Source organism: Ptychodera flava, chromosome 7 (assembly GCF_041260155.1).
Source record: "Ptychodera flava strain L36383 chromosome 7, AS_Pfla_20210202, whole genome shotgun sequence".
Taxonomy (NCBI): domain Eukaryota; kingdom Metazoa; phylum Hemichordata; class Enteropneusta; family Ptychoderidae; genus Ptychodera; species Ptychodera flava.
The window spans coordinates 12,241,418-12,267,155 of record NC_091934.1 but is presented as its reverse complement, the minus strand read 5'-3'; the positions used below and the strand labels follow the sequence as shown (position 1 = coordinate 12,267,155).

Below are 25,738 nucleotides of genomic sequence, written 5' to 3'. Positions count from 1 at the left end.
CATATTGGATTTATGCAAATGAGGAACATTTCTATGACGACAAAATATTTCAATCAACATTGCCTTGGCCAAAATGAGGCAAATTAGCCAAAAAAAAACTGTATCAAAATAATGTTTGGCCACATATTTTAAGTAGAAACCATCTATCAGCGACAATTTTATACCATGAGCCCCCTTACATTTATGCAAATTAGGTACTGTTGAACCCCTTAGATTTTATTATACTTTTAGTATGTTATTTCTAGGACCTTTCTAAAATGCATGGCGGAGAAATAATTTCTGTTGCAATTAGTCCCACACTGCAAATTCTGCTGGCTTGAAATATAACCACTTGGTTTGTAGGTGGCTTGCGGGTGAACCAGTGTGTATATGTTTGAAATATTTCGGTTTGCCCGAAATCCACTAAGATTTTTGTGGTTTGAAGTCACGCCACCACACAGAGTATGAATGGCGTGTATTCATACCAATACATTGTGGCTTATTATCAAGCCCGTCATGGCATAAATTTAAGCCGAATGGCTTCTTTTGAAGCCCGTCACAATATAATTTATTGGTTTAAATTTGAGCCACTGGCACGGTTGGTTTGTTTATATACCGACAAAATTCATTGGCTAATCTTTAAGCCAATCACAAGTGGCAACTTTGTGGGCATGGTTTGAGTTTAAACCATTCAAGTTTAAGAAATTAATCGGTCTGTTTTCAAGCCATTGTCATCATCAGTCACTGGTTAATTTCTAAACCAGAATTTTTGACATCACGTCACGACTTGACAGCCCTTTCGCACGATAGGGAGGACCATGCGCATTCAGTGCAACAGATTGATTAGCTTTAATTTTGGGCGATACAATTTTGTGAAGTTTTCAATTGAACAAAAGACATGGACTTGCTTGAAGTCTGTGGGCACATAAATATCAAAACAAATTGAAGGAATTAGGCCTAATTGACAATAAAAAACGTTGATCTCAAATGACGTCATTTTTCTTTCATTAGGCCTAACATGCAAAAATAAATGTAGGGCCTATACGTCGGATTGTCAACATTTCCCAAGACAACGACGAAAGTAAAAACCACAATAATTAATGGCTCAGACTTAAGCTACCACAACCGTGAGTCACGCATGCAACAACAAACTTTGGCCGAATGCGCGCGTGCTGTAGTAACAAACCTGAAATCGCGATCAATGCTATTCTCTGTAGGCCCGGATTGTAGGCATATCCTGAATTTTTGCCAGGCCACAGCCTTGATCCTGGGATAAGTCCGACGCATTTTATTAATAAGGACATGTTTGAAATGGATGTTCTATGCCCTGAATGCGCCAAAAATATACACAAGCCATAGCAAACGCAACTGATATTCAGACGGTCGTTCAAATTACCAAAACAGCGTACAAGGAGGAAGTCCTTAACCTTTGACCGTCGTTTCACCCTTTGTAACATTACACTTTAAAATAGTTCAATTTACACAATGATTCACCAAGCCAATGTTTAAACTTCGTTATAGATATTATATCTCCGTGACATATGTAAGAATTATAGTACTTGTTGGTAATCGTAATCTCAAAGGGACCGCTGGCTAGTGGAATCCCCATCCCTTCACTTTAGGCAGTTGAGTATTAATACTGCTGGGCGCGAATATTCTGAATTTCACTGGCCTTCGCACCGTAGCCGAGCATGCCGAGGCGTTATTGACGATCGTATCAGCGCTTACGATTCCGTACCCCGGCACAAGTTGACAGTAATGGCTTCTGTCAGTGATGAAGAATTACTTCGCAAGCAAGAACTGGTTATGTACCTCAACGATAGCTATTCGCCACCACGTATACACGGGTAATGATGCAAGTTGCAACCGACGTCTTGGAATATACAGTCACAAATCAACGTAAGCTTGTTTTTGCATATTCTGTGGAAGATTTGCAAAGTCATTGATTTAAACCGGGCTTGTTTTTTCCTCAAAGCATATCGGTTAGCTTGAACCATTTTTAAGTAACATACATGCGTTTGAGTATTGTTGGAAAAACTGAAAATTTCTTTGACATACCGCTACACCATCATGACCATGGACGGGTGCACCAGCGAAAATTGATAGCACTGCTCATTAATGATCATTGCCAAGGATGTAACAAATTAGCCTCAATTTCATTTATCAGGCTGAACTGATGTGTGTTTGTTCATTTTGTATGTTATCGTGTTTGTATGGCTTTTCACCACCGCGAATGAATGTGTTCCCCGAAATCGTCCGTGCACGGTGAATCAAATGCATAATTTCCACTGTGTCAGCTGGTCAGCGACGAGGAACTTTTCTAAGAGTAGCCCTGAGTACAGGTCTGTGTGTTCCCGGTTCCCGGCGTTATACGGCCTCCACCACTAGCTAGCCCTGCAACGGTCTATGGAGATAACTGGGGTTGTTGCAGCGAGATTCAAAATGGCGAACCCCGTGGGTAAACAACTTGTCGAGTACGTTATGTTTCAGAAAACGAGCGGTTTTGGATGTTAGAATATAAATTTTTACTATAACCCAAACGGGATTCGAACCCCCACACACTCACGGCAACATCGCCTAGCTGATAGGCCTCACACAAAACCAGTCGGCCACTGCTTCCAACCCAAAAGAGTTGGTCACAGCAACCGACTTAGATGTTGCAATTCTGTGCGCGACCGAACAACACGGTGTGCGTGGAGCAGACGACACACAGACACAGTACACACACAGACACAGTACACACACATATAGTAATCGGAAAAGCACGAAGCTTTTTTACTGAGCTATCAGACAGACTCGGGGACAAGTAAATATCCACCAGCAATACTGTCCACTCAGGTTAAAGAATATAATTTTTTTACTATAACCCAAACGGGATTCGAACCCCCACACACTCACGGCAACATCGCCTAGCTGATAGGCCTCACACAAAACCAGTCGGCCACTGCTTCCAACCCAAAAGAGTTGGTCACAGCAACCGACTTAGATGTTGCAATTCTGTGCGCGACCGAACAACACGGTGTGCGTGGAGCAGACGACACACAGACACAGTACACACACAGACACAGTACACACACATATAGTAATCGGAAAAGCACGAAGCTTTTTTACTGAGCTATCAGACAGACTCGGGGACAAGTAAATATCCACCAGCAATACTGTCCACTCAGGTTAAAGAATATAAATTTTGCTTACTATAAGTTAATCGCATCTTTCCTTGGGTCGGTAACGAGGTAAAGGTAGGCAGGAAAAGGATTTTGCACGATAGAGCTGAATTTTGGCCAAACAGACCGCGTTTTTGTTGCGGTCCTCATCCGGACCGCAGAGACCCCAGTTATCTCCATAGACCGTTGCAGGGCTGTGGCGGAGGCCATGTAACTATAAGTTATAACGCGGGAAACACACTGTACGCAGGGTTATTCTGAGAGGTGGATCATGGATGCGTCGTCCGGTGTACGTCGTCCGTAGTCCGCTGTACATTTAATAACCCCTTGCCATTGTCCATCCTGAACGGAAAGATGGCAATCATTTAAAATTTTTCATCCATCAGTTCACAGGAAAATTGCATTTAAAACCTTTGTCATTATTGTATAGGACGGAGACACCAACAAATAGCTGCAACAAGAGCTATTGCCACAGTAAAGAGATTTTACTAGAAAATGTGAGTAAAACTGCATGCTGCACATTTGTTTCACGCTACCTTTCTGTGTGATTTTCAGGCAAACTGACTTGCCACAGCTTATTTGCAGATATCCTCATGCCATTCTTTCAATAACAAACATAGACTGTTCATGGATGATATTTCTTGTTTATGTTGATAATAACCTCAAACTTGCAACTTAGATGATTTAATACAGACACATACCTCACAAATCCTTTGTCCAAATGATGTAATGGTTGATTCTGTTATTCAAGGCAAATTTATGTTTCCACAGCATAATTTGAACTTGGGTCCTTCAACATTGCTTACACAAATTTTGTGAGCCATCTTGTCACTCAAGACGGGTAAATATTAAAGTGATTCATTTTCAGCAAATAACTTCCTGTACAAATGTGACTTTCGACTTCCACTTACCGGTAATAGATAATTATTTGTTTCTTTTTCAACAGATTGTCCAGGACATAATATACTTGATACAGAAAATGCCTTCAGCTCCACAAATTAACAATTGATTCTCTGAGTACAATGTGTAAGCAGAATGAAGACTACCCTCAGATATGGAATTCAAAGAACGAATATAAAAGGTGATCAAGTATCGTTATGTGCAGTTATAATAATTACATCAGGCATGAATGTTCTTCATATTTCCACATATTACACTAACACTTTGGGTTTTGTTTAAATTTCAGCTGTTATTATAATGTACATATCTGTGACATATTATCTTTGTCATGGTCACACAACAGACAGACACGTTTAAACTTTTTATTGTTATAATCAAATTGTTATAAGAGGGGAGCCACTTGCTTGCACCTAGTTTATGATATTGAATCTTAGTCTGTTGTATCAAACATAATTTGCCATTTCCCTTATTTTTAAACAGGCATTGAACATTTTGGTTCTCAAGAGTGTCTTTGGTGGAAAAAACTGCAGTTGGAAAAATGGTAACAGTTGTGACGTAAGTATTGCTTGTTGAAAATTTTGTTACTGTGATTCAGTACAAACTAGTCAAGGCACATAATGTGCCTTGACTAGTTTGCTCTGACATTAGCTGTAAGTTTTAGCAATTTTCAATCTTCATTGTTGTGTGTACAAACTGCAGTTTTGATAGCTATGTAACAGTCTCTTGAATACCAGTGTTCTGCCTGACAATGTACTGTGTACATGCTTAACAACCATTGTTATTGTTGACAAATGAATTCTATTCCAGACTGAAATTAGATTTTTAATAACCATGCTATACACATATGAACTGGATTGATAATGTATGTTAGACATTCATTATGCCTAAGAAGTAGAACAAGAAAATGCTGTATATACACACAACAAAACTACTTTGAAATTGCCAATGGCTACAGCTGATGGAGTTTTCATCATGCTGGATTTATAATTTCTGTCTGATTCAGTACAACGAAGTCCATGTAACCCTACACTGGAAATCTCCCACAGCCCTGTCACATTCTAAGAGCTGGTTCAGGGATGTGCACATACCTGTACCAGCTCTGAGTGCCTCAAATGCTGAACACAGGTCCTTGTACAGGGAGGTGATCAGCACTTCTGGTACATGCATATAGTGCTAGGCACGTCACATACCTACAGCACACATTCTATATCAGTCCGGGTTATGTCCATAGAGAGGATAGTACGATTGACCAATCAGCGAACCTGCCGCCGCCAACGTCATGAATACGTAACCATGCAAACCTTGGCTCGTACATTGCAACGAGTTTGGAACTTTTCGGCTTGATTTCGCCCTTTATTTTTAGCACTGGGTAGTTTTTAGTTGTAGACGTACGCACAATGTTCATTGCGGCCGAGATGGTGACCGACACAAGTGGTTAGTACATTGAAAATTACTTATTTGGATGAATTTCCTGGCCGGGTACGGCTCCTAGAAATCAGCATTTGACCCTTGTAAATCTACAGTAAGTTATTTGTCGCCAAATATCGCCTATTTTTGGTCAAATTTCAATTTAACCTTGCCATCTGCAGTATGCAGAATTTTTCAAGCTTTACAAAGATGGGTCAACTGTTTTAGTCGGTCATCGGAGCACGATGGAGCACGATTTTTTCGATCACCATGCGTTTCCCGGTACGATTGACCCTTCGCTCAGAAAAACGCGCGCCGGATCAATCGCCGAGAAGTTAACCAAAAGCTGGAAAAGAGAACGAAAAAACGTCCAATAACTCTTTGTCGAATATGGTCAAGGGTAAAGAAACTCAGAAAACTATTCCTGAAGAAATCTTACAATTTTTAACACGGTAGAACGTCGCCAATCGACTGGAGCTAAGATACTTCCGGGTAGCCAACAGTCTCACTCGATCGGTGGATCTGTCAGGTCATATCGCGATCTGAACGAAGTGAACCAACGTAACCTTTGACCCTTGTTACATATACAGTACGTGATTGGTTCTTGCCTTAATTTCATTACATATACGGTACGCAATTGGCTCTTCCCTACTCTCCTCTATATGGACATAACCCGGACTGTATATCAGGGATGTGTATAAAATTACCCCTGCTACAGTGTTGTCAGGTACATGGGTGGTACACTGAGTGCTCGTCAAAGCTGTGCCAGGATGTTGTACAAGGACATGGCCATGTCAAATCTGCATTTGTCAATTTGTTTCAAGATAATTAGATATTATTCCCTGATATTTTTCTTCGTTCAGCGAAGGAAAATACGAGTGACGTAATGACCGTGTCACCACGAGTCGAAGACAAGTGGTGACACGGTCATTACGTCACTCGTATTTTCACTATGATAGCTGTTGCATAACCAGAGTGATAAAATGCTTTCTCAAAGTCTTTCAAACTTCTTTGCAAGTCTCAAAAGCACATTGCACAGTGACTCTATATATCTTGCCTTGTAATATATTCATTTTGATATTCTGGATTTGAAATTCATTATCATGACAGTCAAACCATAGTTTTACACATTTTTTGCCAGTGCAGTGATGCAGCAAGGCCTATGACATTGACAATAACTTGTAAGAGCTATCTTTTTCATGCTAAGAGACTTTACCCTGAGTAGTCATGTCAGATTATTGGTGCAACAAGAAAGACTTGATAATAGTGTACCTGCAGTCAAATATGTGTTTAAGAACATGACTGTAACTTAGAGTGCTACCAATGAACATTCCAATATACTTGTACAAATTCCCTTAATACACCAGTAGATAGGCCTTGCCCTCATTGTACTAGTAGCTTGGCACTGAGTGTTTTACCATGATCTAATCTTGTGCCTCAAATTTTAAATGTTTACATCTTTTATATTTAGGATACTGGAAAACTCTGAGGAAGAGATGCAAAGCAGCAGCCCTGTTTAGGTATGCTCGTCTATGAAGGAGCAAGCAGTTTGTGTTGTTTCTTGAAGGTGTAATCTTCTGCAGCATGGAAAGAGACAATGTTATGCTGGGTTTGCTTAGTTATCTAGGGTTTCAAAGTTTAATTACATCAGATGTCTGAAAGGAACTTGTCAATTTGTAGAGTACTTCTGGCTTGACAAAGCTGGGATGTGAACTAAATGTGCTGACAATTATGAGTGGTCTGTAATGCACAGGGGATTTCCCGGTGAAACAGCTAGCAATTTTGCATCAGATGCATGAGGTAAACTTTATAACATCAAGGCGTTCATAAGAATATCATTTTCAGTGAGTATACCCTTGTAAGTATTAGATTTAATTATGTTGCAACAATTGCTGTTTCATTTCTTGTAAATTGCAATAAATGTTAATGTGAAATTAATTTTGATGATTGTTGTTGTTGTTTTTTTAATGTAGCTTGCATGCAGGATTTCTAACTATTTCAGCTGTTGTTTGTGTTTCAGATATTTTACAGTCCTGCTTTGTGTAGCTCCATCACATAGAGGACCCAATAGGCCATTCCATGGGATGATAATCCTCCTCTGTGTCTACAAAATTTGAAGACATCCAATTTAAATTTGAAGGATGGTCAGAAATAATTATCCCTCCCCCCCCCGGCAATATGGCTAATATTGAACTGGTTTGTCAGCAAGCCATACAAAAAGCCCAAGAGTGGCATGTCTGCAAGCCAGCTTGTAATGGCTTGTGGTAAACCAGAGGAATCCTTATAGTGGCTTGCTTGTAAACCAGAATTAGTCAGAAATTGGTTTGTCGGTAAGCCACATTGCACTAATATTGGCTTATCTTCAAACCAGATGGAACCAGAATTGGCTTACTGTTGAGCCAGAGAAGTGTGATATTGGTTTATAAATAAGCCACTGTTCAGCATTATCTGGTATATGGGCAAGCCACAGTATCTTAAACATGGCTTGCTAGCAAGCCTAGTTCATATAAGAGTGGATTGCCTGTAAACCATTGTTCAGTACTAACTGGCTTACTGGCAAGCTGAAGTGATCTTTGCTTGGCGTGTATATATGCCGTATCAAAAACAAAACTGGCATGCACAGAAACCAGACTTGGCATGCCAGAAAGCCAAATATAAGCCAAAATTCACAACTCGAAACAATCCGTTTACTGACAAACAAGCCGGTTTATTTTTGGCTTGAATTTAGCTGGCCGGCAAACCAGAAAAAATTTGCAGTGTAGGTTTACCCTTTTTGGCTTAGATTGAATGGACTATAATTTAAAGGCGATCACCTATTATTAAAACAGAATAAACAGAACTTCCGGTAAAATTGGGCCTTACGGTGTTCAGGACACGTGCTGACGTGTTACGTGTTATTTTATCGTAGATAAACACTGTACGGAGCCGTGTAATCGTACAATACTGTCGAGAGTTAACACGTTGTTGTTGTTGGGCAGGCTGCAGCCATTCTCTATGTTCATAGTATTTAGTATGTCGAAACGCGCAAAGAAATTATAAGTTAGGCTAAATGTCACTTAACTTTATAGCAAAGAACAATACAGGCAAGATAGAGTAAATGAATACTTAATGGAAATGATTATTGAACAAGTTTAACGTCATATTTTGGCAAAGAGAAATATAATTTTCAGACAGTGTTATTCTTAATAGTAAATCACACTCTATGCAAATTGCGATCCGATCTTATGTGCTGTATTGTCTCCTGCAGAGTCATGTTAGCCATATGTTGGCAAGCGCTCAGCATTATCATAATTATTTGAAACTTAAAATAATATCCAGACACTCGTCTTTCCCTAGTAGAGGTAAATTCATGCCAGTAAACTACTAAACTTCGGTAAATGTCGCCGTAGTAATTCTTTGTGGGCGCATGGACAAACAGTTCCTTCAAAATTCTGGCAACATCAAATTTTATTGTAGGTTTTCAATCAGTTTCATTTAAATTTAGTCATTCGGATATGATAAAAAGGTGATATCCCATGTTTTCACCGCTTGGTCGGGACACATTCGTCCTGTTTCATAAGTGAGGTCCGAGACACATGTACCTGTCACAGTGATTGGTGTCTGCGGTCCTATAAGGTCCGCTTACAACCCACTCAATGGCTGGACCCTTTCTCTTAGGTCTCATTACCGTGTAATGTTCAGTTGACGGCACTGTGCTTGGCTCCCTCATGTCCCTGTGTTACTAATAGCCTCCTTTTTTATGTTCACTGCCTCGTTATGTAGTGTTCCATGTACTTCCTAGAAACCGTTGTAGTAACCAGTCATTCATGATGTTTGAACGTGGTTCGACCGCGACGTGAAGACAATGACAAAGAGAATCAGTGTTCACTGAGAAACATGAAGTCATTCAATTATTGTTTTATTTTGCACTGCACGCTTGGTGTTCAGCGATTCCACCTTTCAATAGTAATATTTTGATGTGGTCGGTAGCACAAAATAAGCATATTCTTTTTTTTAAAATTGGAAACGTTTGGCCAGTGATGACATCTTGTGCAATGAGGAAAGACGTCTGGTACGATTGCTATCATTCACAATGCTTACAGAGGTCAGACATGAAACATATGATTTAAACATCATCACTGCCCGTAAAGCATGGAACTTGTAAACTTTTGAATTCTGAATCCCTTACGACTAATGTCACTTGTTACCGAAAAAAATTGGGACGTCAAGTAGCAATGCTGTAAATATCGTTATATCATAAGGTGTCGATTTGGCGGATTTACCGATATTTCGACGTTAGGTGGAATTACCGGAAACATGGAATATGGAAATGGAAAATGGAATCCAGAATGTGTAGCATGGCGCCTTAAAACGAAAATCTTGTAATGTGAGAAATGTGAAAACACTCACTACTGTGTTTTCCGACGTATCAAGATACACAGCCTTGCGTACGATGCTGTTTTCCTGTGAGTTATACGGCCGCCCACCACAGCCTGCTAAGGTCCATAGACAAAACCGGCTACCTGCGGTCCTAATTTGGATCGCTCATGACTAATGACATACATACGTTCTAGATCACAGTGTCTGAGCTTTTCCGAATATATAGTATAAAAACAGTAGAGAGTTTTTCTAGCATCTCAAAGTTGTGTAAGCACAGATACAGCGAAAATAAAGTTAGTGTGAACTCTCTAGTGCCGCGCAATTGACGTTTTCACAGACAAAACATACAGGCATTATAGCAAATGTCATGAAATCTTTTTTTATTGAAAAGGCGTGCTGGCGTTACCAGACCCTGTTACTTTTTCATGGTGTTGATTTCACCATGGATGTTTTCCACAAATATATCCATGTCTTGAACAAAGAAAATAAATAATGCTATGAATGAGTGTTTCCGTCTTATGGAAAAACAACTGACGCTAAACATGGATAGGGCCTCTAAAACGAGAACGGACGTGTGTGGATACGATGACGAAGGTTCTTTGGGAATAGTGGGAACCATTCATTGGTACGGACAGTCGCTGATGTGGGAGAGGGCATAAAATTCGGTCACAGTTGATGACGGTGTGCTCCCTGTTGTCGGAATTTCATCTGGACGTTTATAATAGCCTTACAGTGATGACACTGTCATCAAATAATATGGATAGGGTGTGTAATATACTTGCAATTACGTTTTCAGCAATCTTTGAGCTGTCTGCTTCGGTGTTTGTTCGGTTGATGTTGTCTCAATTTCGCTTATGCTACCACCTCGATTGACCAAGGAAGTTTGTGTACATGCAGACGAATGAAATGAGATACCGCGCTTTTCAAGCTCTTTCTGTATAGGATTTACCGTATTTGTGTATTATTCTCTAACTCATCGCTAGGAACCTTTTGTCACAAAAAGGACAAACTGAATCTTTATCCTGGATTCCGGTTTCCGTTTTTCGTTTTCCATTTTCCATGTTTCCAGTAATTCCACCAAACCATATTTCGATTTCATTCTTAGAAAAGGGGGTACATTAAAGCAGCATACTGTTTTGAGTCATTTGGCGATGATGTCTTTGAAATTGTTCTAAGTACACTACGGTTTCATAAAATTGGATGGAAATATCGCAATGAGAAAATGAATTATTACAACTTGTGTACTATATTCCTAATTTACACTAATTGTTGTTCTCCCAACCAAAAGTGAACGAATGTAAAAGGCTCTCCAGCCGGCTGATACCATCTGTGGTGTTCCAACCATGGTACATCACGAGTAATACAACGGGTCTTTTTTGTCTCTGAAGCAATCAGAGCGTTGGATTCGCGAGCTTGTATATTATAATTCAGGGTATTCTGTAGGCATGCTCGGAAATTGAAAACGGCCCGCTATATATGTGTTCAATATAAGTGTTACATGGTTCACATACCCTATCGGTGAACAGTCGATATGTTCTATATTATTCAGAATGTTTTTGTGTTTCGAACAAATTTACAATAGAAGAGACTTTAGTTCACGCCAGCAACAGTAAAAATATTACCTAAAAGTGAATCGTTTCCAGCAAGTATTCGGAGCTAAATAGACATTGAACAATACAAGTGAATGTTTCTAAGGCGAAGTTGGCCTACTGTCTTTGTCTTTGTGCATTGTGATCGAATCACGTTCCAGGTGCAAACATTATAAGGTAGCTTTCCACCTTTATCGGGGTATTTTATGTCGAAAACACGAAAATTTGTTTTTCCCCTGAAAATTATTCCTGTAATATTGATCTTTAAGTGCGAAGAATATCTTGGTCTGAAAGTTTCTGTTTCTGGCTTAAATTTTGCGATAAAGATTTACAAGAGGAACAGATGCACGTTTTTGCGTTTTGAGACTCCCGTTAAATCTTGATTGGCAAAGGATTAAGCTAAGCGACAACGTCACAGTATTATCGCATGCACTTGGACAACATCCGCTGAGACAATCCCGTGGACGAAAACGACAATTCTCCTCCGCGCTGTGTAAAAATCTCCGCTGTGTTAAATTTGTCTCCGCGCACTGTAAAAATCTCGGCGCTGTGTAAAAAGCTCCGCGCTGTGTAAAAATCTCCGTGCTGTGTAAAAATCTCCGCGCTGTTGGAAATTTATCTCCGCGCTGTGCAAAACTTTTTCAAACTTTTCTCAATGACTCTTTCCACCATTTTCTTTCAAAATCAAGAATAAAAGTCAGGGGTCACCATGCAAATTTAGGTACTGGACAAATAAATGACCAAAGATTTACCGATATTTGACATTAAAAATGGCCACCATCACTGTGCTAACTCTATGGAGAACAATACAGTTTTGGGTTTTTGAAAAACTAAGACGGTGACAATGAAATGTTAAAGACAAGTAACTGCAACATTTGCTTATTTAATTCAGTATTTTTATCCACAATATTTTGTTTTGCAATGGACACACCAAGAATTACAGCCATTATAGGAGTACATTGTATTGTTATTGTACACAATTATATTTTTTTCTTGATTGAGCTCCTTTGTACACAATATAAATGAACTTCATATGTATACCTATTGTGTTCACAAGCCAATACCATGGAGCTACCTTTTGGTAGCTCCATGCTTATACTGGCCATTTAAATTAACTCTCAAGAGTAGAACAAGAAATATATAGTCGTCGATACACTGAACATCGTAATGAATCTAGTTACTGCTACTGTCACTTTAGGGACATTGTATTTTACAAAGACTGCTGTTGAATGTTTTTGCTTTTGTTGAACAAATTGCTTTCTTCGGGGGAAAAAAAGCTGCAAGGATGGGTGAAAAAAATGTTGCCGTACCAGCCCCCATATCAAATTGTCAAATTTAACACAGCGCGGAGCTTTTTACACAGCGCGGAGACAAATTTAACACAGCGCGGAGCTTTTTACACAGCGCGGAGATAAATTTAACACAGCGCGGAGATAAATTTAACACAGCACGGAGAATTGTTGTTTTCGTCCACGGTAAAATCCCATTGACACCTACTGTTCACTGCGTGTAGCGGATCAGGCGTAGCAAGGGGGATCATACGGTTTTCTCATAGGGGTGGCCGCCCCTAAAAGATGGCAACTTATAAGTATTAGCGACACAACTAGGCCATACATGTGAAGTTCTTGAAGATCCAATTTCCGGTTAGTACGAACACAAAAAGCAGCGTATATCGAGTGTTACAATCTACAGCATGAGTAACGGCAGGACCTGCAGTTATTATCAAAGAAAAGTGTTAAAAGTCACATTCAAGTTCGCTTGTCAGAGATCGCCCGCCCATCACGCCTGTTCATTTCAATGATCATCGGGGCAGACTGTAGTTTTCATCAGAATCCAAAGGCTATATTTAGCAGCATAATCCGAGTCAGACGAGTTTTTCGGCGAGTCGTGTATTTGTAGTTGCTTTTGCCACATACCGAATGCTTTATTTGAGACATTTTTGCGCGTTTCAAAAACACCCGGAGCAGTGGATACATTTCTTAATGTTCAGTATCTTTTAGAGAAGCTCAGGCCGTCCCATCCCGTATACATAAATGATACGTTCCACCAGAGGCCATATCGATAGCGAATACCTTAATTCAACATCTACATATACCCCTATATATTCAACATTCAAGGCAGAGACAGAACAGCATCGTGAAAGGAAGAAAACGAAAAAGGGTTCCTCAAAAGTCCACAACAACCACACCGATGTCCATAAGTGTAAAAGACAGGCTGCGAATTTCAGAGAAAGGATCATACTACAATCACACTTTAACGCCGATGCTCGATGATTTGTCGTCCGATGAGAGCATTTGTAACGATACCGTTGACACGCAATGTTTCGAGACATACCTCGAAGAGAATAGCGGATCAGATGATATGACGTTCTTGTCTTTTATGTTCAAGTTTTCTCAAATTCTCTCCTTTGACTTTGTTGCCGCGGACTGGTATTTGGTTATGGCTGCCAAAATGACTCCAGAAACGGTGTTCACCACAGAAATGTCGTAAAGAGCGAAGGCAAACTATTGTCTGAGAAACGCTCGGAGTTGAATAGTGTTAATCTGTTTAGGCGCGTGAAGTTAAAAAAATAGCAACTCACTGAATCACAGCATGGAGGTTTTTTAAGCCTCATGATCACAGACACTGCCAATCTATATCTACATACAAATGCAGGTATTTTTGTTGTGTTGTCAACCAATATTCCATTCGCTATGTCACTCATTATCGGGATTGCTTGATCAGAACCTTCCGCGGCTATGAACCCTTTCCGAGATCGAATGCTGACATAAAAATACATTATACTAGTGTATTTACGTTTGTGTAGACGGCATCGAGATGCCGTAGCAGTCCCGACAGTTAGGTCGAACAGTTAATACTCTGTCTAAATCTTACAGCTAATCCGTCAACAATTATGCATAATCCCTTCCTGGGGAATCCTCACGTTTATTTAGTAATAGGTCACTGTGTACATTGTGCTCAGAAAGGAAACTTCGCTCCCGAAAATCTCCCTTTTAGCCTTGTTTCAACCGCTGACACTAATTTCAATGAATGAAAATACTGTTTGGGTTTAATAGTTTTATTTTATTTATTTATTTATTCATCTTTATACTAGTTAACTCCCTCAGTCAAAATGCACTGATTTCCAGGGAGGACCAGTGTAAAATAAAATAAAACATTGCGATAAATAAAACTTAAATAACACTAAAGGGAATAAAAAGCAATATACATAACAAGGTAGACAAAGTAAAATAACGTGGCAACAAAAAGTCAACAATATACCAAATGTATACAATACTGCAAAACCTACACATAATCACACTGGAGGATATTCTTAAGCATTTGTTTAAATTGGCGTACAGAGGAGATACCATGAAAAACAGCAGGTAAATTGTTAAAATAATTTATTGCACGATAAATAAAGGAATTACGTGCTGTAGTTGTTCTATAAGAGGGAAGAATAAATCTGTGGAAATTTCTTGTCTGATAACGATGTGTTGATTTATAGCATCGAAAAGGGTTTCTTAGTATTGTGGAACAATGTCCCCTTGATTAGAATTTAAACACTTAAACATCATGTGACACACTCGAATCAATGGTATTCCAGCCCAATGCAGCGAATAGCTGTGGCCCAGGTTTAACAAAATGATGTCCGTTTCTTCCAAATCATTCAGAATAATACGGGCTGCTCTATGTTAAGGTGATTGTAACCTATCAATATCAGTTTTGTCTGCTCCGTCCCTAATAATATCACAGTAATCAAACAATGGTTGAATTAAAGCGTTGTACAACAAAGTGCAAGTTTTAGTATCGACATTCGGTCTGATACGACGTAACACACCGAGACGTGCAGAGATCTTTCTGTTCAACAATGACAAATGAACGTTCCAGTTAAGAAATTCGTCGAAAAAGACCCCTAAATATTTAAAGCATTCCACCCGTTCAATTACCTCATTATACATTCTTATTATTGTTTAATAGTTAATTGCACTATCTTGTTTTGGTGTTTTATCTGTCGAGTAAATTGTTTATGGACATTCAAAAGGAAAAACACGAACCACGTTACTAAATCGCCCTTTTCTCAGTTTGGCATGTTGTCACATTGCAGCACGCTCAAAAGAGTTTAACTCGAGAACGCGTGAATGGAAGTCCACAGATTTTCACAGATGTTTGTCGAATATGTTGTCTCTAAAACTGTGTCTCAGATTTTTAATTTAGGTCTTTAGAGTTGAGTTATTGCTGCTTAATTAGACGGCATTGTGAGACTAATCGGTTGATAAACTTTGATTCAACACTGAAAAAAACTAAGGCTTTTTTTCAAAAATCTGAGACACGGTTTTGTAGCCAGTATTCTGAAGTGCAATTACTCGATGACACCTAGAAAATAGCTCCCTTTTACTCTGACTTAAACTTTTTTAAGTCAGTTTACCCAATTTCTTTACACTATCACTAAACTCTTCATAAAAATTCGTCGCCCATTAAATTTTCTTGATCAAACAAAAATATCACAGAAATAGCTTTCAGGTGATATATAATACTTGGGTAAAAATACACAACTTGACGGCAAAACTCACATTTGAAAAAAGTCGCAAAGGTGGTAAGTGACCTTAAATATCTGGTTACCACAGCGCCGTATCCAGGAAGTACATGGGACACTACATTTCGAGACAGCGAACGCTACACAATAGAATTAACATAAGGACACAAGGCAACCTATCACAGTGCCGTGAGAAGAACATTACATGGCAAGGAGACCTACGAGAAAAGTTCCAGCCAATCAGTGAGCTTTAAGCGAACCTTATCGGACCGCAAACACCAATCACTATGGCCGGTACATGTGTTTAGGACATAAATCATAGGTCATTTTGGAGCAGAACTAATGGAACTCATGAGGATGCTGTCCGCATCACATTCGTCCTCGACCCCTGTGGTGAAATAAGCATCCTCACTCGTAGCAATACGATCCAATCAAGGGATAGTAACATTGAATAAACGTCTCTTAAATTGATACCTATCGTATCCATTGATAAAATGGAGTCTAATACAGATATGAGCACGAAAAGGAAAATCTTTTTCAGTCAAATTTGCTTACGAGTAGTTTTTTTGAAATGATGACTCTCACCAAAGACACTTGCGCTTCCCCAGTTTGTTCCTAACGCAAAAGATCGATCGTAGGAACGATAGATATAGATGTCAGAATAGTTGTATTTTTTATTAAATTATATGATTTAAGCATTTATAACGCAACTTTGTGATTATCTAATTGTTTTCATGTAGAGTCTACTACCGAGTACAAAGGTGATAAATCTATCATAGAAACGCAGAAGTTATTGACAGATGTCCTCATAGGTGGAATAGTCGAGGATCCCTCTAGTGGCAATATACCGCAAAACACACAGAAACCCACAACGGCTGAAGTTGCCGATGTATTGGATGCAGTAAAACTGGAAGGAGAACGAATATCTCAAGCTCATGAAAGGTTATCTCGTCAGCTTAAAGAAAAGCGCAGACGACAATGGATGAGGAGTGAAGAATCAGACGTATTCTTCAGTTTATGGGATTTTGCAGGACAGAGTATATATTACATCACACATCAGGTTGGTTTCGTTTTTACCGTGATATTTGTTTCAAGAGTCAATTTTCAAAAACAGATACTTGTCCTAATAAAGTATATAGCTTCATTAAATTTAGATAAAACCTCGTTGACTGTATTTTTGCATACTGCTTACTAAAAATATCATCCAATGATCTGAAATATACTTTGATTCCCTGTCATCAAGTCATTTGTCTTCTAAAAAGTCACTACAATGCTTTGTCATTGTGTCAGTCGATGGTAAGCTTATTATATGGGCAATCAAAATGCAAACTTCACCGATAAAGTAATCGTTTTTATATTTATTTTGAGAGATTTATTGGTGATGAAATATTTACTAAGTACCAAACATACCAAAATAGTATGATGTGTGGTTGAGATAAAGTGACACTAATACTTGACTTTCTTATACTTGACTTAATACTTGCTATATCTCAGTGACGTGGGCCTTTTTAATCAAATGTAGAAATAATTATTGAATATATATAATTTAAAACTCTTAAATTTTAACGATTTCCATAAACAGCATTTCATGCACATCTGTCTGTCTCTTTGTCTCTGTCTCTCTGTATGCTCTGTCTCTCTCCCTCCCCCTCTCCCTCCGTCTCTGTCTCTGTCTGTCTGTCTGTCTGTCTGTCTGTCTGTCTGTCTGTCTCTCTGTCTGTCTCTCTGTCTCTGTCTGTCTGTCTGTCTGTCTGTCTCTCTCTCTCTCTCTCTCTCTCTCTCTCTCTCTCTCTCTCTCTCTCTCTCTCTCTCTCTTCTCTCTCTCTCTCTCTCTCTCTCTCTCTCTCTCTCTCTCTCAGGTATTCCTCGCAAGTCGGGTCATCTACATTCTTGTAACTGATCTCACCAAGTCTCTTGACGACACTTTGCCTGTCGGTGATGGTGAATATTGGACGGTAAAGCGTAAGTACCTAAGGTGGCAGTGATTAAGACTGCAGTGTTTGACGGTCAATCTGAAGATCTTTGTTTCTCTATTCTTCCAGGGTCTCGGTTGTCACATGTCAGACGAGTGAATATACAGCACGCGTGTCTCATAACCAATCGCACCATTTCGCATAGGTTACGCATCGCATCGTCTACATATCGCCTCGCATATTGGTCGCATCAGCATCGTATCACAATCGTATCCGCATCGCATCGGCTAAATATTGCATCGCTGATTGGTCGCATCGACATGGCATCATTCATGAGTTGCAGCGATCGCTTGCGCGCCATATCGCATACGCATCAATCGTTGCTTGTAAAAATCGCATCAATGTTGTCAACTTGCATCATTATAGGGAAAGATCGAACATAGTAAATGTACAGAAATAATCAAATCGTACCTAAACAAACTTTCCGAAACGTTTGTTTTCTATCTTTAATCATGGTAAGATCTAACAATTTACGCGTTGTTATCATAATCAAATGAAATGTTCTGAGGCCGACTTTAACATTTCAGTCTGTAGGTGTAAAACCTTTAACATTGCTTTGACCGATATTATTGTAAACTTCTTTAAAGCGCACTACAAATGCGTCTCAGCGCGCTGTACATGACTGAAGAAGAAAAAAAATACATGACTAAAATGAGAGCAAAGATTGTTTTTAAAATAAAAAGTCACAAATATCACAAAGAAATCGATATGGGACGATAAATAGGTAATATCGTACTGTCGTGATGCTTTTGTACGAATTATATGCTTAAAGAGTTATCTTTTCATAGTAAAATGCGACCTCGGCAAATTTGTCTCAACATAGAACATTCGATATGAATAACCATTATCTCCGTAGATGTCGGAAATTGCCCGTAAAATGGGTTTACAGAAATACTATTATCGTGTAATCCAGCTCGGAAGGTAATAGTTCCATCATAAATTAAAACACTTGTCACGTCAGCAGTTTTTTTGAAATGGAAAATGAAAGGAATACCTTCGTTACTAATAGAAAACTTTTCTAAAAGAAAAGAAACTAAGAAAGGACGACATTATCAGACATTTAATTAAAAATGACATATTTGAACGTCACATTCACTGTTGTTACAGAGATAATTCTTTATTCAGCATAATTCTTGAACAAAAGGAGTTACTGATTCAACCTTGGTTTTGAACCGGTAAAATGTGACCGATTGTACCTTTATCGAGCTACGATCCCGGGGATGCGATGCTACCTGAGGTGATCGATCGATGCGATGCAATGTATCCTCTGCTGCTACAATGATGTGATCTACGTTTTTCCCTGTTGATGCGATGCGTATGCAATGTAGGAAAATAATGATGCGATACGCATGAGGTGCAAATGTGATACAAGAAAGTAATGACTCTATGCGATGCTATGCATCCTTAGGCTGCGACAATGATGCAATCTTCGTTTTTCCTCGTTTATGCGGTGCGGTGCGATGCGATACTTGTGCGATGTAGGAAAATATTGATGTGATTCGATGCGGATGCGAAAAATGCGACTGTTGCGCGACACGCGTACGCATACTGTAGGTTGACATACACTTGATGATGCGATTTTTATGATTTTGGAACACACCGGGTCGTCTGACAGCATTTGCTAATACGTTAAAAAAGTTGATATGTCCTGGTATTATTTTCAATATGGCTGTTCAATATTTTATATGCATGCGAATAAAATAATCTTTCTGCCACGATACGAGTTTTAAGGACAAGGGTAGTACGGTGGTAGAGTATGTGTGTGCGAGACCGTACGTCGCATGACCGAGGCTCGAAAGACCCACATCAGGGTCGGATCAGTTTATCTGATAGCTTTCTGCGGTCACAAATAGAAGTATAATTATTACTTCTGAAATTTTGCTAATGACATCGTGATTTCATAAGCGCAAGCTAAAGACGAAATACCTCGCGTTTTGATGTGAGCTTGACGTCGCTTATTAACATATAAATACCCTTATTCTAACCTGAGAGCTATCATTAACAAACTTCAAAACACACACGACGCAAAATTGCAAGAATCGAAAGAAGAGGTCAATCGTAAAAAGATTTTAACGCTTAATAGATATTTAAAGTTTAAAAATCATGTAGTTTAACATTAACCTTAAGTTTGCTGCGCACGTGCCTGGCACAAACAGATTACACTGATGTAATGCATTATTGCTTTTGACGATGAATATTGCCTTGTAGCAAGTTTCTTCTCAACATCACGGACCGTTTGATGAAACAGCGGAAATCGGGGACAAAGTCATAGAACGGCCAACAATTTTAACCTTAAGTTTGCTGCGCACGTGCCTGGCACAAACAGATTTCACTGATGTAATGCATTATTGCCTTTCACGATGAATATTGCCTTGTAACAAGTTTCTTCTCAATATCACGGACCGTGTGATGAAACAGCGGAAATTGGGGAAAAAGTCATAGAACGGCCAACAAACTGTCTCTAAATCACCGACTATCAGTCTCAGAGTTGCTCTCTACCGTAAGGCCGTTCGCGGGCGTTTGTTTTCTGCGTTCATTGCAAGCACGCGTGAGAGAGTAGAGCAATAATCTATTTACTGTCCGTCTCGAGATTAATGTCACATTCTCGAAATTCTGCAGGGAAATATGTCCCGATTGTCTTTCTGAAACAGCTATGCATTTTTTGTGCAACCATGGAGTTCAAAGTTCGTGGTAAGGGAGGCGTCATGATTTACAGCCGGGAGGGATCGGAGGAATTTAATCGGAAACTCTGAAATTTTGTGAGTAACCCCACCCCCACCAACCAGGATGAATTTGAGTAAACCGCCTCTCTAACACTGAAAAATTTTGACTGTCCCCACTTAGAAAAGTTAAATATAAATACATGTATTTTTAAACTTTATAAAAATATAGCAATAGTAATGAGCTTTCGAATCATGGTGTACCATGCTAAATTATCCGATCATCGGTTATCTCATGACGGTTGAAAAAGGTGAAAACAACAAATGAAATTCAAAGTCACAACAAAATATTTATAAAATCTCACGCTATAACCAGTATCCAACCATATAGTATTGTTTAAATTGGATGGGTATCATGACAGGGTTCTCATTAGGATATCTGACTTAAAGTACGGTGGGGGAGAGGACACGCGAGAGGCTGAGGGGGAAGTGTCAGGGGCTGTCCCCTGTTTTGCCTGGAAAAGGTTGAGAAATTGATGGGTGCAATGGTGCAGTCTGAGAGGTATTCTAAATTTATATTTTTACCAACAAAAAAAACCCGTTCGAACGCCCCAAGAGGAAGAGCACGAGAGGGGGCTTCCCTACCCGTCGCATCGAAAATTTTGAGAATTGATGCGAGTAATGGTGCAATCTGTGAGGTGTTTCAATTTATTTTGCACTCGGTAAAACTGTTTAGAAGTGACATTGAGCGATGGTATTTTTATTACATTTTTTGCGTGATCAGTGTTTAAGTCACAATATTCAACAATAAAACAATGACAATAAATTTTGTCAAAAACAGTTCTCAGTTTGCCAGCGATTGAAAACAAAAGAATATGTAGGAATGGAAAATCTTTGATCTTCTAGTGTCATTTGTAAAATCTTACATTTTCGACGATGATATTAGAGGACAAACAGAGTCAGTATATTTTTAGTCTATTCATTAGTTTTTTTGCAACCTCGCCAGCCATATAATTTCCCCAGCTGCCAGCTTCTGAATGAAAAGCCTGAATTACGGTATGGTTAAATATCAAAATGGTTATTGAACTGAAATCAATTCAAATATATGTTTCTTTGATAATTAAGGATTAATTCACACCAGTTCAGTTTTATCCTAGATCCTGTGAAAATTTTGAGAAATTGATGTATGCAATGGTGCAGTCTTGTGCAATCTGAGAGGTGTTTCTAATTTGGATTTTTACTTTTGTAAAACTGTTAGAACACCCAAAGGGGGAGAGCACGAGAGGGGTGTCCTCCCCCTCTCGCGTCAAAATTTTTGACAAGTTAATGTATGCAATGGTGCAATTTGAGAGTTGTTTCAATTTATTTTGCACTAAAAATTGAGTCACCCCTTCTTTCTCTCCATATATTCAGCGACCCCCTGCTTTCAATTTTTGAGTGACCCCCATCAGAGTCCTAAGACCCCCAGGCCGTAATAATGACGACTCCCTAATGATGCCCCATAACGTGAAGATTATTGTTACCCATCCTTCTTTCACAGAATGCCTGTCTTCTTCCTTCAATGGGAGAAATAGCCTCAGATGTTCAAGGTTACTCTGTTCTTTGTACACTGTAAAAATAGCGGACGCTAGACGCGTCTTTACGCGTTCAAAATGTACATGTCGGTGTTCAAATTTGAACGGTAGTGTTCATATTGTTAACACCAGTGTTCATAATATTAACAATGATGTTCTAAACCTGAACACTATGTGTTAACAACGATCTCCTTCAAGTGTTCAAAAACTCAGCATCACAGAAATTTACACTACTGTGAAACAATTAACAGTCTTTTGTGTCTTTTTAGTTTACAATGGCTATTTAAAATTACTATTGCTTCACTGTCAGGTAAACGTACACGGATTTGATGTGATGAATTTCACCACTAAGTGAAAAATATTTACGGCCTACAATTGCTGAAAGCATGTTTTTTCTAAAAAAGGAAGTATAAAAAATAATTTTACACGTTTATTACGGGTTAACATGTCCCTAAAACGACCTTAGTCAAATTTGTGCTAGTTGTGATGAAATATGCAAATTTTTATATTTCATGGCAATTTTTGTCATTTTTTGGTCAAAAAATCTTTAAAAAATCTATTTCAAAACTGCTAATCGAACAGCTTTGATATTTAGGACATAGATCTCTACTGAGAGTCTTTGTCTATGCAGAAATTTGCAACTTTGTATTTTTGGGACATTAAAGACGTTTCAGACACTTTCTGCATGTTGTGCCTTACTGTGACACTTTGACAACTTGACATGTTGTGTTTACTTTAGTTTGGACAACTATATACCTTGTGCACCAGAGAAGCCTTGACTAACTTCTATTTTCTTCAAAATTTACAATTGTCTATACAAGAGGAAATGTCAAAAAATGGAGTATGTATTTCATACATATATTTTTCAACACAATAAGTATGCCAAATTTTGAGCTTTTTCAGATGATTTTTGTACATTTTAAACAAGTATGAACATAAAACGTCATCCACAATATGGTGATTTTTATTGCTTATGTTTTTGATAGGAAGGTGTTAACACTATTGGTTTTTTCCTCTGACAAACTTTACATACAAAGTTGCAATGTTTATTTGCCCATTTTACAGTAAATTATTGTATGTTACTCTAGAAATGTTTCGTGTATTTTTAGAATAAAATAATTTTACTGGATATCAATGGTCTGTAATGTTATTTCAAGGCTTGAACACCCCGTGAACGCCCAAAATTAAAGGTGTTCAACAAGCGCGCATCATGTGTTCTAGCCTTTAACGCACTTATCGTTGAACGGCGTCCATGCGTTCAAAAAGTGTTACAGCCCTTTGAACGCGTAAAAGCATTCAATTTTTTGAACACATTTCCTGTGCAACGAGTGTTCAGATATGGAACACCATGGTGTTCAATATAATGTCTGATGAACACGTAGCGTTCAAAATCTGCACACGTGTGTTCAAAAATGGAACGTTGGTTGAACACGTAGTGTTAAATTTCTGAACGTCTAGACGCGTTCAAAAAGTGTTACAAAAAGGCGTTTAATTGGTGTTCTATCCTTGAACACTTAACTTTACAGTGTAGTTACTTCCGCTTTGCCTTCACTGCTTTGTTAGCCAGTTTGAATGACTTATCATTCGAAGAAACGCCGTGCCGCTTTTCAAATAAATGTCTCTCGATGCTGTGTTTCAAGCACGAGATTAAATCTGGCTTGCAGTCATTCCTGTCGCCCTTCCTCATATTGAATGTAAAATACGGCCGAGTATCCATTCATAAGATGTCAGAGTTAAAGAGCTGTCGATCGTCATCGAACCCATATCAGATAAGTCGCCGCATCTTCTTTACATCTCTTCCGGTCTCTGTGACAGTACTGACCTTTTGTCTGAGATTTGATGAAGATGGTCACGGAATCCATGTTTTGCTGTGCAATAATTGATTTCTTAGTTCTTGTCTTTGCAAAGTTACCGTTGGTATTACCGAACAAGAGAAAAACAATTTTTGCAAGAATTCCCTGCAAACTCTGCATTATTTTGACAGCTTCCTCCCAGAACTTTCAATCGATATCAGCTATACGCAGACAACACTCTTCGAATCAATCGCTTGCTTGTTTATGAGTTAAGTAAAAAACATAGTGTAAAAACAGCAACACACCCAGTAACCAGAATGAAGGTCGTTCACAAATGCACGCTGTTGCTCATATTTAGGCAAAGTAGGCAGCAATGTGAGGGCGCCTTTTGCCATTAGCATTGCACGAAAATAAGATGACCTAGCAAATGAATGAGTTGCAAAAGATTGTTTAAGCTCAAAATCTAAAACACCTACGGAACACCAAGTACACAAACCAAGCGCTCTTTACAAGGATGGGCCGTCTTGATAGCTTTAAATACAATATATCTTCACTACAGAAAAGTTGTTTAAGTAAAGGAGAGCACAATGCCACCTAAAATACTGCTTGCTTTCACCGTGACAGATGAAGAATTTTTAAATCTTCATGAGATGCTATTAGTGCACGATAAGGGGCATATTAGTATAATTTATGCAAATTATATTAATGAGCATTGTCTCGGTGTTGAAATTTTATGCTAATGATTCTTTATCAATGTGGAATATTCATGTGCCCCGAATGCTGTCTTTTATAATAAGATGATGGATAAAGTTGATTTTGACTGTAAATTTTCTGGTCCGGTAAGACGACATTGAACTCATTTTGCCGGTTCAATGGCACAGATATTATGCTATATTCACTTTGTGTTTTAAATATTCTTTACACAATTTCCGTTTGCCTTACTTATTAACAGTGATTTAGACATGACACTTCATGTTGATGGCTGCGATTTATTAAATACATTTTACTTTATTTTCAAAAAAGAAAGAAGGAAAGAAATGTGACATAGGATAGAAATGTTGTAATATGAAAAGGTAAATTCACTAGTACAAAATCGTTTGGTATACTATGGCGTTAGTTCTTTGTCTTTTCTGTAGAATTTCTTAGTTTTTGGATGAATTCAATTCACACACATGCAAGCCAAGGATCTCAAGTTCGTCTCAAGCAATCAGACGGAAGTTTTAAGACAGCAGTTGCGCCACCCGTCATCATTTTAGGAACAAAGAAAGACCTCCTAAGACAGGTAGGGTTGCAAAAGAGTTACCTTAATGTTTGTTATTAAGATTTTAGCGAGTGGTATCTAAATCATTGTTATCTAAACAATATTATTTGGCATGTTACTCTAACTTGCAAATGATACTGGCAGTTTGCTCTTAATATTCATTGGTATTGAAGTGTGGTATAGTTTTAAGAATCTTCTCATCTGTTAATCAATTCTGAGCAGTGACAGACAATACCGTTGTCGTTGAAATTTCATATATTCGGTTTTACCTCTGACAGTAACATATCCGAAGGGTAAAGTTCTAAGCAAATAAATATACATAGCAATTTATAAACATGTCATACTTATTGCAACGCTTCAAAACTATTGACATTTTAATTTCTCCCCTTTTACATAAAATGATTATAGTACTTTGCAGCAGATCATTTTGGTTCCTTGTGGATAATTCCGACATTTGTCAATTCAGCAGACATTTTGGACCTTTATCAATGCTAGAATTTTGTCTCTCTCTTTCTGGAAACTGTTCAGTTCCATTGAATGGTTAAAGATTAGTTAGTTAAGAG

General features: G+C 38.5%; 2 long non-coding RNA genes across 2 annotated transcripts in view; both read left to right on the top strand.

Annotated features, from left to right (window-relative positions):
* Positions 1-25,196, top strand: part of LOC139136798 (uncharacterized) — a 31,669-nt gene extending 6,473 nt beyond the window's left edge. Inside the window, exons 2-4 of the long non-coding RNA XR_011553245.1 lie at positions 16,655-16,974; positions 17,774-17,876; positions 25,051-25,196. This is a non-coding gene — a long non-coding RNA (uncharacterized lncRNA). The remainder of the gene's footprint in view (positions 1-16,654; positions 16,975-17,773; positions 17,877-25,050) is intronic.
* LOC139136123 (uncharacterized) lies at positions 4,561-7,388 on the top strand. The gene is made up of 2 exons (XR_011553112.1): positions 4,561-4,598; positions 6,922-7,388. It is a non-coding gene; the product is annotated as an uncharacterized lncRNA (long non-coding RNA).
* Positions 25,197-25,738: the final 542 nt, after the last annotated feature.